Source organism: Leguminivora glycinivorella, chromosome 13 (assembly GCF_023078275.1).
Source record: "Leguminivora glycinivorella isolate SPB_JAAS2020 chromosome 13, LegGlyc_1.1, whole genome shotgun sequence".
Lineage (NCBI taxonomy): Eukaryota > Metazoa > Arthropoda > Insecta > Lepidoptera > Tortricidae > Leguminivora > Leguminivora glycinivorella.
In genome coordinates, this window is record NC_062983.1 from 5,001,746 (window position 1) to 5,010,161 (window position 8,416).

At 35.3% G+C, this 8,416-nt stretch overlaps 1 long non-coding RNA gene across 1 annotated transcript; it reads right to left on the reverse strand.

Annotated features, from left to right (window-relative positions):
* Nucleotides 1-204: 204 nt before the first annotated feature.
* LOC125232982 lies at nucleotides 205-7,803 on the reverse strand. Its single transcript, XR_007177808.1, has 3 exons — nucleotides 6,985-7,803; nucleotides 1,278-1,419; nucleotides 205-271 (listed from the first exon to the last, which is right to left on the reverse strand). It is a non-coding gene; the product is annotated as an uncharacterized LOC125232982 (long non-coding RNA).
* Nucleotides 7,804-8,416: the final 613 nt, after the last annotated feature.

Consider the following 8,416-nt stretch of genomic DNA (forward strand, 5'->3'; position numbering starts at 1 on the left):
AAATGTGAAGACAGTGATGACGTTATTGACGTTTAAATTATGATTAAATAGAGTCTGAACTATGTCAGACATTATATAAACTTATTCTACGATTTATTAGGTCTATTAACATACGGTGTTTAGATATTTTTGATTGTGTCAAACGATCAAGGATCATCAATTCGTCTACTAAAACGTCGTACTAAAATGTATCAATTTACTTACTCTGCATTCGTTGAACCGTTTGACGTTTCAGCAGTAATACAAAACATTTAGCCAAGCCAGGTTTTTCCTGAAATCGTCATATTTATTAATGTCATGCAATATGAAAAATACTTATGTATAATGAAATATTTTTGTGACTTACACCGAGAGGCTAAAACATTTTTCCCCTCACTAGCTCGGAAACACGTGTTTTGTCCTTTAATACCAGCGGGTAAAAACGCATTTTATCCACTAGTGGGTAAAGTAATTTGACCTTGAATAAAATCAAATTAACTGCTTTAAAATTGAAAAAAGTAGGTGAATCTAGTAATAAAGATGATTTACCAGCGGTGGAACTACTGGAAGCAGTGATAAACGCATATTTTGCGTTGCAGTTTCCTCGCTATAGTGAGGGGAAAAGTTTTGTGTTACACTCGGGTGCAAATGTATTTTACTTCTCGTGTGTTAAAAAACTCGCAAGTTCAGGATTCTATTCTCGAACCACTCGCTTCGCTCGTGGTTCAACTGAAGAATCCTTTCACTTGCTCGTTTTTCAATTCCACACTCGGCGTTAAAATACAACTTTGCCCCCTTGTATAACAAATAACTATTGTCAGCGTAATTGATATGCATAAATTGGTACCAAATTTCAGCATTCTAGTGTTATCGGTTACTGAGTTTATCCGCAGACGGACAGACATAGCGAAACTGTAACGGTCCCTAGTTGACTACAGAACCCTAAGTCGGCATTACAAAATTAACAAAATTTTAAGAAACGCGAGCAACGCCCACAAGTATGAAAATGTAGTCAAATGCGACACTGTTTGAGTTCCAGGCGTCCATAGGTTACGGTGACCGCTTTACATCAGGCGGACCGTATACTTGTTTGCCACGGACGTAGTATAAAAAAAAAATCCGTACATGGAAAATGTACTTATTAAATTTACAATAAGGTATTTGCGAGGTATCATTTACTTGTGTATATATGATTTGGACAGTAAAGACTGCATTAAGTGCGTCAACGTACGTAAGTAGCAGTAAAGGTTTTGTATGATTTGGTATACATAATTAAAGATAGTAAAAAAAGTACATACGATTTGGTGCTATGGTGATAGTGATATTGTAAGGCAGCTTGTACCTACTTTACGTCGTTTATGTATGTTTTTTGTACGCCGCTTTGTGGTTCTGCCCATAGCGGTGTTCGGGGCAAACTAATTGACCAGACAAATCTATAATCTGCGAAGAAAGATCGGATGTTATGAAAGCAAAAATGTAGGTTTTGAAGTTCAGTGACATTTATTAAGCTTCCTACCGTTATTTGAAGCCTATTTTATTATATTTGAGAGAGCAATCCTGTTAACAGATGACGTAGCGGTTCACATATTAGCTGACAGTAGTCGCCATTATCCCCACCACCAGTTTTACCCTTCCAGTTTTATCCCCCCACCACCGGGCGGTGGCGCCTACGGGCGCCGTTTGCCTCATTGGCGTTCTGTTCTTCAGAGCGTACGGTTCACTACAAAAAATTCTTAGAATTTCTGAGATTCTTAGAATTTTTTGTAAATAAAAAAATATGTAATATTTTACAAAATATTTCATATTTTAACGGTTTTACCGTTCGATTATAAATAATAAAACGTGACGGACATTCCTTGTCCGTCGCAATATTTTTAGATAAGCTGACATTTCGAGCGCAGCGAAGGCGTCGCGGTAAGTAAGCGACGAGCATTTGTTTTACTTTATTTACAGTGAATCGGTTCGCCATAAGCACGGATCAGGTCATTGAGAATTGAGACAGTTTAAATAAGGCCACGATTTCATAAATTGTTCGTTAGTTATAAAAAGAAAGGCGCATCTTTGTCGTCATAATTTATAAGTTGTTAAATGGTCGCGGTCTCATTCCTGAATGAGCATATTTTGCAGAAATGTCTGTTTGATGCAAAGTTTACGTTCTTAACGGTTGCTAAGTAATTAAACTTTTTGCACAAGCCTGCGCAAGGATAAAGTGCATCCTATTAGGATACTTGATTACTATTTTGTGAGGGACGCTTAAATTTTTATGACCTGATATTTTCCGTGCATATCCCCAGTATTATTACTATGCAGGCTATGGCGTGTAACAGTGATTGCTTTCAAAATTTTGATAGTCGCGCAAGAAGCTAAGATGCAATTCATTAACGATTAAGCAGATAAAACCTAGGACACGTTTAAAACCTTGTTGTATCAACTTGTAAAGGTTCTAGTGTCATATTGGATTCCCTATTGGGGTCCGGTCTATTATGCTATTTTCTTCATTCTTAATTAAAGAGTGCCTACTATTGATGCATCGTTCTAAGTGTAAGCGTTGAATAAAATTCCGGTACTAATAATAATAATAGACTTACTGGAAGTTTGCTACTCTAGCTAAAGTAAAAGATTTTGAGTGAAACCCCCGTATGTGATATAAAATTGTAATGTGATATACATGCTTTTCTATGTCTAAAAAATGGCTATTTCACCCTATGTCTATAGTGTGAGGTCTGAGATTTACCAGAATAACCATTATTATTTAAAGTAGGTACCTACTCTGTTGTAAATTACCACATACAGGAGAGTCACTATTGATCTTTTGCTTCTATCCAAATAGGATTTATAAATAAATAGTAAGTAGCTGTCTGCTGATTTAAGTACACAAGTTGTTGTGCAATAAATTTATTATTATTCTGCTGCGCAAGCAGATGTGTTGACTATGCAGTATTTGTATCAGCTCATATCCTAGATTTGGCGTTACAAAGAAAAGACCCGAAATTTGTTTTTATTCGAATACCTACTCTAATAATTTCCGCTTGCGCAAGGCGTAAAGAGACATCATTATAATAACATTGTTGCTTGGGATATCCATTGAGACCATTTGCGAGGCTGGGCAAATGTTAGCGGGAAATCCGTGTAAATAGGAAAGTTTCCGCCAAGCCTATGTATCTAATCTTAATTACTCGTACTAGTCGTACTTCCGTCTGCGCAAGACGTGTAAGTATTTCTACTTACCCAACAAATAACAAGCCTGCGCAAGGCCTTTGTTTGTTATTTTTTTGTTATTTGACTGCTACACTAGCAGACGAAATAAAAGAAAACTATCTATCTAGTGTAATGAATTACCAATAATATAGCAAGCCCGTCCTGGCCTGCGCAATGTAGCGTGATCATAGAACTTGCCTTTTTATAAAATTTTATCTGCCATTCCATAATATTCATAATTTGCCTGCGTAAGGCGTGTGAATATTATGAATATATTGTGAATATTCAGCCAACGAAACATAATCTCTGAAGAGATTTTGGCCGTCACGACTATAGCCTCCGCAGGGCGTGTTAAACTTACAACTCAGCTCTCTGCTAGAACTATCAGGAACCGGATATTCTTAAATTAATGTAAACAGCATTCTTAAACTGTTTGTGCAGGGTTTAAGTAGGTAAGCAAGATATGATAAAACATATGTATTAGCCTGTTACATATCGCTAAACAAGTGCTTTGATAATGCAAGTAGTATTTGCTTCGGCAGTACATATACTTAAATTGGAATGACAGAATATTAGCATAGCCCCTGCGTATAGGGAAGACCCGCAAAGTGGTTAATTAAGCGTCTGGCCATATTACAATAACATAAATATATGCTTCCGCAAAGCAACCACAAGTCATATACTGTGTATTATTGCGTATCGGGCTACTACCACGAAAACGCATGCTATTAAGTAAATATACATTTCAAATACAAATCATCATATTCATGAAATATCTAACCTAACCTAACCTATTCAGCCGCCAGCGACTAGCTAAGCGAACTTACCGGTCAATGGCTCCTTTCAACCACATATGTATTGCCGGCTCCGCTAGCAGCGTGAAGCTCGCACTAGCGCTGAAACCAGCACCAGGGGCGGCTCACTCCGCATTTCTTCCATACATTCCGGCGGCCGCGAGTTCGCGGCTCATAAAGTTTGACGACCTTGTCGCTGCGCAATAGAACTCAATGTCGTATGCAGTCCATTGACAGGTTGTTGACAGTGAGCCTTCTGTACTTGTATTTTTATATATTCTGTGCCAGCACCAAATCAATGACTTTGAATACAAGTCACGTGGAACGGGATGAGCCTAGTTCCTCATTAAATAAAGGTTGGATTAGTGGGTGTAATCTTCGTAATCCAGCTTGCCTGGTAAAAGTGGTAAATAACCAAATTGTTCCTATATCTAAGATTGTGGTAATCTATACTGGAACTGAGTAATTGGCTTGCAAAAACCTGACAATTTGTGTTGACTATCAAATTCACGTCATCAAAGACTCAGATCTTTAACCCTTTATTAATTTCCTATGAGTTAGACACTGCACTTCCTTCTGTGGACATAATAATATATAAGGTTGTACCCCGCTGTATGTGAATATAACGTTGGAATTCTTTAACGTTCCACGTATAATATATATAAGAACAATTTGGATGTTTACCGTATGTAAATACCTATGACCCACATAGGGTATGATATGATCAGAGATGAATAAAATTTATCTGTACGGTACCTGTCCGAACGACAATAAGCCATGCTATACAAGGCTTTTAAATCAAATGATTGATATCGATTCCAAATCAAGAACCTTCTAGATTTCCTAGACAACTTGTCTAACATCCCACAGAAACCCGCTCTCTGGGTAAGAAGGAGGCCAAAGTTCTTTTCGAGAAAAGGGATGCACCGTAATCCTAAATGTGACGTTAGAAGAATGTACATACAACATGTACCTCTTCATTAGCTTGAATCTGCTCCTAACGCTAAAAGACGGCTCTTTAAGATTTTTAGTATCAAACACTGATTACTCTGGGAGCTTCATTCAGGCAAATAACCGCGAAGGTTATTGCTGCAAGAATATTACCAATGTTCAACAAGAACTGATCGCCGAGTCTGCCTACATTCTTCCCTTGTTTTTGACAAAAATAAGTTATGAATTATTTAGTGTCTTGCTTGGCTACTCGTCTAAAATACATAAAATGTACTAATATTAGAGCTATGCGCCTGTGACATAACTAATTTATGGGGCCAAATCAATGCTAAAATCTATTTTGGAACTATTTTTAGTCCAAGTTATTTATTTATCTTACCATAATGGGTATCCAGCAGATATAGTTGGTACTTATATATTACAATGTTAAGTGAAAACCAGTGTTTTTCTAGCTATACTACAACTTATTAGCAAAGGTAGTGCTGCTTACCATATCAACCCAACTAATTGCAAATACGTATATGTACAACAAAATGAAACCACTTATAGGGTGGTACATATTAAAAATGGACTGAAACGAAAATCTTATAAATTAAAAGTTAATTTATTGCCTAAATAGCTGCGCTCTGTATACTACTATTATTCACCTTTAGGTGGGCACATGAAATTCGTCTTTTGTTCGTATATGCCAACTTAAATCGGCCTGGAAATACAATGCATGTACATACTGTGACATCACGCAATGATCACCTTTGTTCAAATTTGTACGTACACACTTGACATTGTTTAGCCATTATATGCTAACAACAAAGTAAGGAAATATTGTAGTCGATTTTATATATCTTCAAGGGAGATCCCGTTGTTTTTGTAAAATGTTGTATAAGTGCACTTGATTCCTCATAAAGACTATAAGAACTTTCAAATAAATATTAATACAAAGGAATAAGCCATGAAGATAATTTTGTGTCTGTAACGTAACCTAAACAGTATTATGCCTTAGTTATACTGAGATCTATAGATCTAACATATATATTATGGTTTGCTGTGATAAAGACAAATAGCATTGTGACTTATAATGCCTCAACAAGATTTCACTTTCTTTTTGCGAAGTAGATCGATGCATAATGATAAAGGATCCTGAAATTAATAGAAACAGACAATACCGAAAATTATGATTTGATGGGTGAAATGAAATAAAAATATGAACTCGCTTTTAGAAATAAGATTTAATCTTATAACTTGATTCACATTGATTTATTAAAAATACAGTATTCACAAAAATAGTAACATGTATCACTGCAGATTCCACTTAGTTGGTTGAATTGAAATGATTCACCCACACACGCAGATTATTAAGTGCACTAGTTGTTTCCACCAGTTTCACTAATGATGAGGAATTAATCACATTGGCGTTATGCTGGCCACCAGGCGGTCACAGACAGGTCTCAAATATAATAAAATAGGCTTCAAATAACGGTAGGAAGCTTAATAGCAGCGTTTTACCTTACAATAAAACGCATATTAAGCGAAATACCTTATTTGAAGCCTATAGTTTTTAGGCCGCCAGTGGCTAAAGTACTCCGTTGCAATACACCACTTTACTTTTATTACACCCATGGAGGGTAGGTTTAACTCACTAATGTATTTTATCACCTTCACCATTCAGGTTGCAAAATCCAACACCTATACACTCCAATGTATACTGATATGTCCCTGTTTTTATTTAAAATGTACATAATTAAAATAATTATTGCAACCTTTTTAGTAAATTGTACACTTATTGCAACTTTGTTTTGGTTATAATTTGAGAACCAATGAGGCAAACGGCGCCCGTAGGCGCCACCGCCCGGTGGTGGGGGGATAAAACTGGAAGGGTAAAACTGGTGGTGGGGATAATGGCGACTACTGTCAGCTAATATGTGAACCGCTACGTCATCTGTTAACAGGATTGCTCTCTCAAATATAATAAAATAGGCTTCAAATAAGGTATTTCGCTTAATATGCGTTTTATTGTAAGGTAAAACGCTGCTATTTAAACAATAACTTGTCATTCACTACTTACCTATATACAATTATTATACAAAAAATTCCACCCTCCGTTTCTCCGTTATATAACAAAGAACAAATAACACTTCAACTAAATGTCTGAGATTATTTGCAATAAATTTACAATATTTTGAAACTGTTTTGACACTTTTGACATAAACGGAAACAAAATCAAGCGGTAGTAGGAAAAAATAAATGCAGAAAAATGCATAAGTTGTCTATGGCAAATAAAGTGCCCTCCGCACGTTCCCGGACACAATTATTATGTAATGAGGTAATGATAATGCTCCTATAAATATTTTAATCTTTTAGTTCAGTAAATAAATCAATGATAATGCGTTAAAAATATATATAATCTTTCATTTTAATTTTAATCTTGTAAATTTATTACATATAATCTAGGTCTTAAACTGGTTAGTGATTAAAAAAGATTCCGGGAAACTATCAAAGAAGCAAATCTTACCTGACATCCGATTACATAGTTACTTGTACGAATGAATGGTTCCAATTTTACTGGAGTATTTTTGCAATGTAAAATATGTTTCACTATTTTGTAATGAGATAATTTTATCCGTAGCCACCTATTGAGGAAATTTGTTACTAAATAGTTAGGTTACCTGTGTTAAGATGACATCTGTGTTCGCTATGATTAAACTTGACTTCGCCATGTTGCTTTACACGGACAGTGTAAGGTCACGCATGGTCACGCACACAAACAAGCTATCGACTACAATTTTCCCATTTTTTCAAATGAGATATTAATTAATATTAAAGAGTAACTGGTATTTCTGTAGAATTATGCGAGATATATGCATAAGTAACTAACTACACGTCAAGGTTTGAAGTTCATACAAGCTATTGTATTGGTCGAAGCTATTGGTGCATGTTCTATTCGGTAGGGATGTAGTAGAGTTTAATAAATGAAACACATGTTGACTCTCCAAGGCATCAATATGTAATGTCGATTAGAATACAGATAGAATAAGCTGATCATTATGAGTAATACAGTTTCCATATATAAAGCATCTAGCCTACTTAATCTAATTAGGTATGCTTACACATCACACCTTCCCCCCTATTTTTTTTTTTTTTTTTTTTTTTTTTTTTTAGAAAAGAAAAAAAAAATATTACACAAAAAAAATCATGTTTAACAAACTTTCAAATTAACCTACAATAAAAATACAGGTCAATCACTTTTATGTGTTATTGTATAATACGACACGCTCATAATTATGGTGAGGTGATTACTCTCTTAGGTTACGATAACAATAATATAATGAAATGTGACGCACACCTGGTGCACCGATGAGTCAATGATTATGACTAACTTATTACTAGCATAACTCGTTACATAAAATAAGGAATAGTTCTATTTTTATGGATTACATTTTGTTTATTTCCTATAGAAACTTTTACATTAACATCCATGTCTTCAATAACAGAGTATG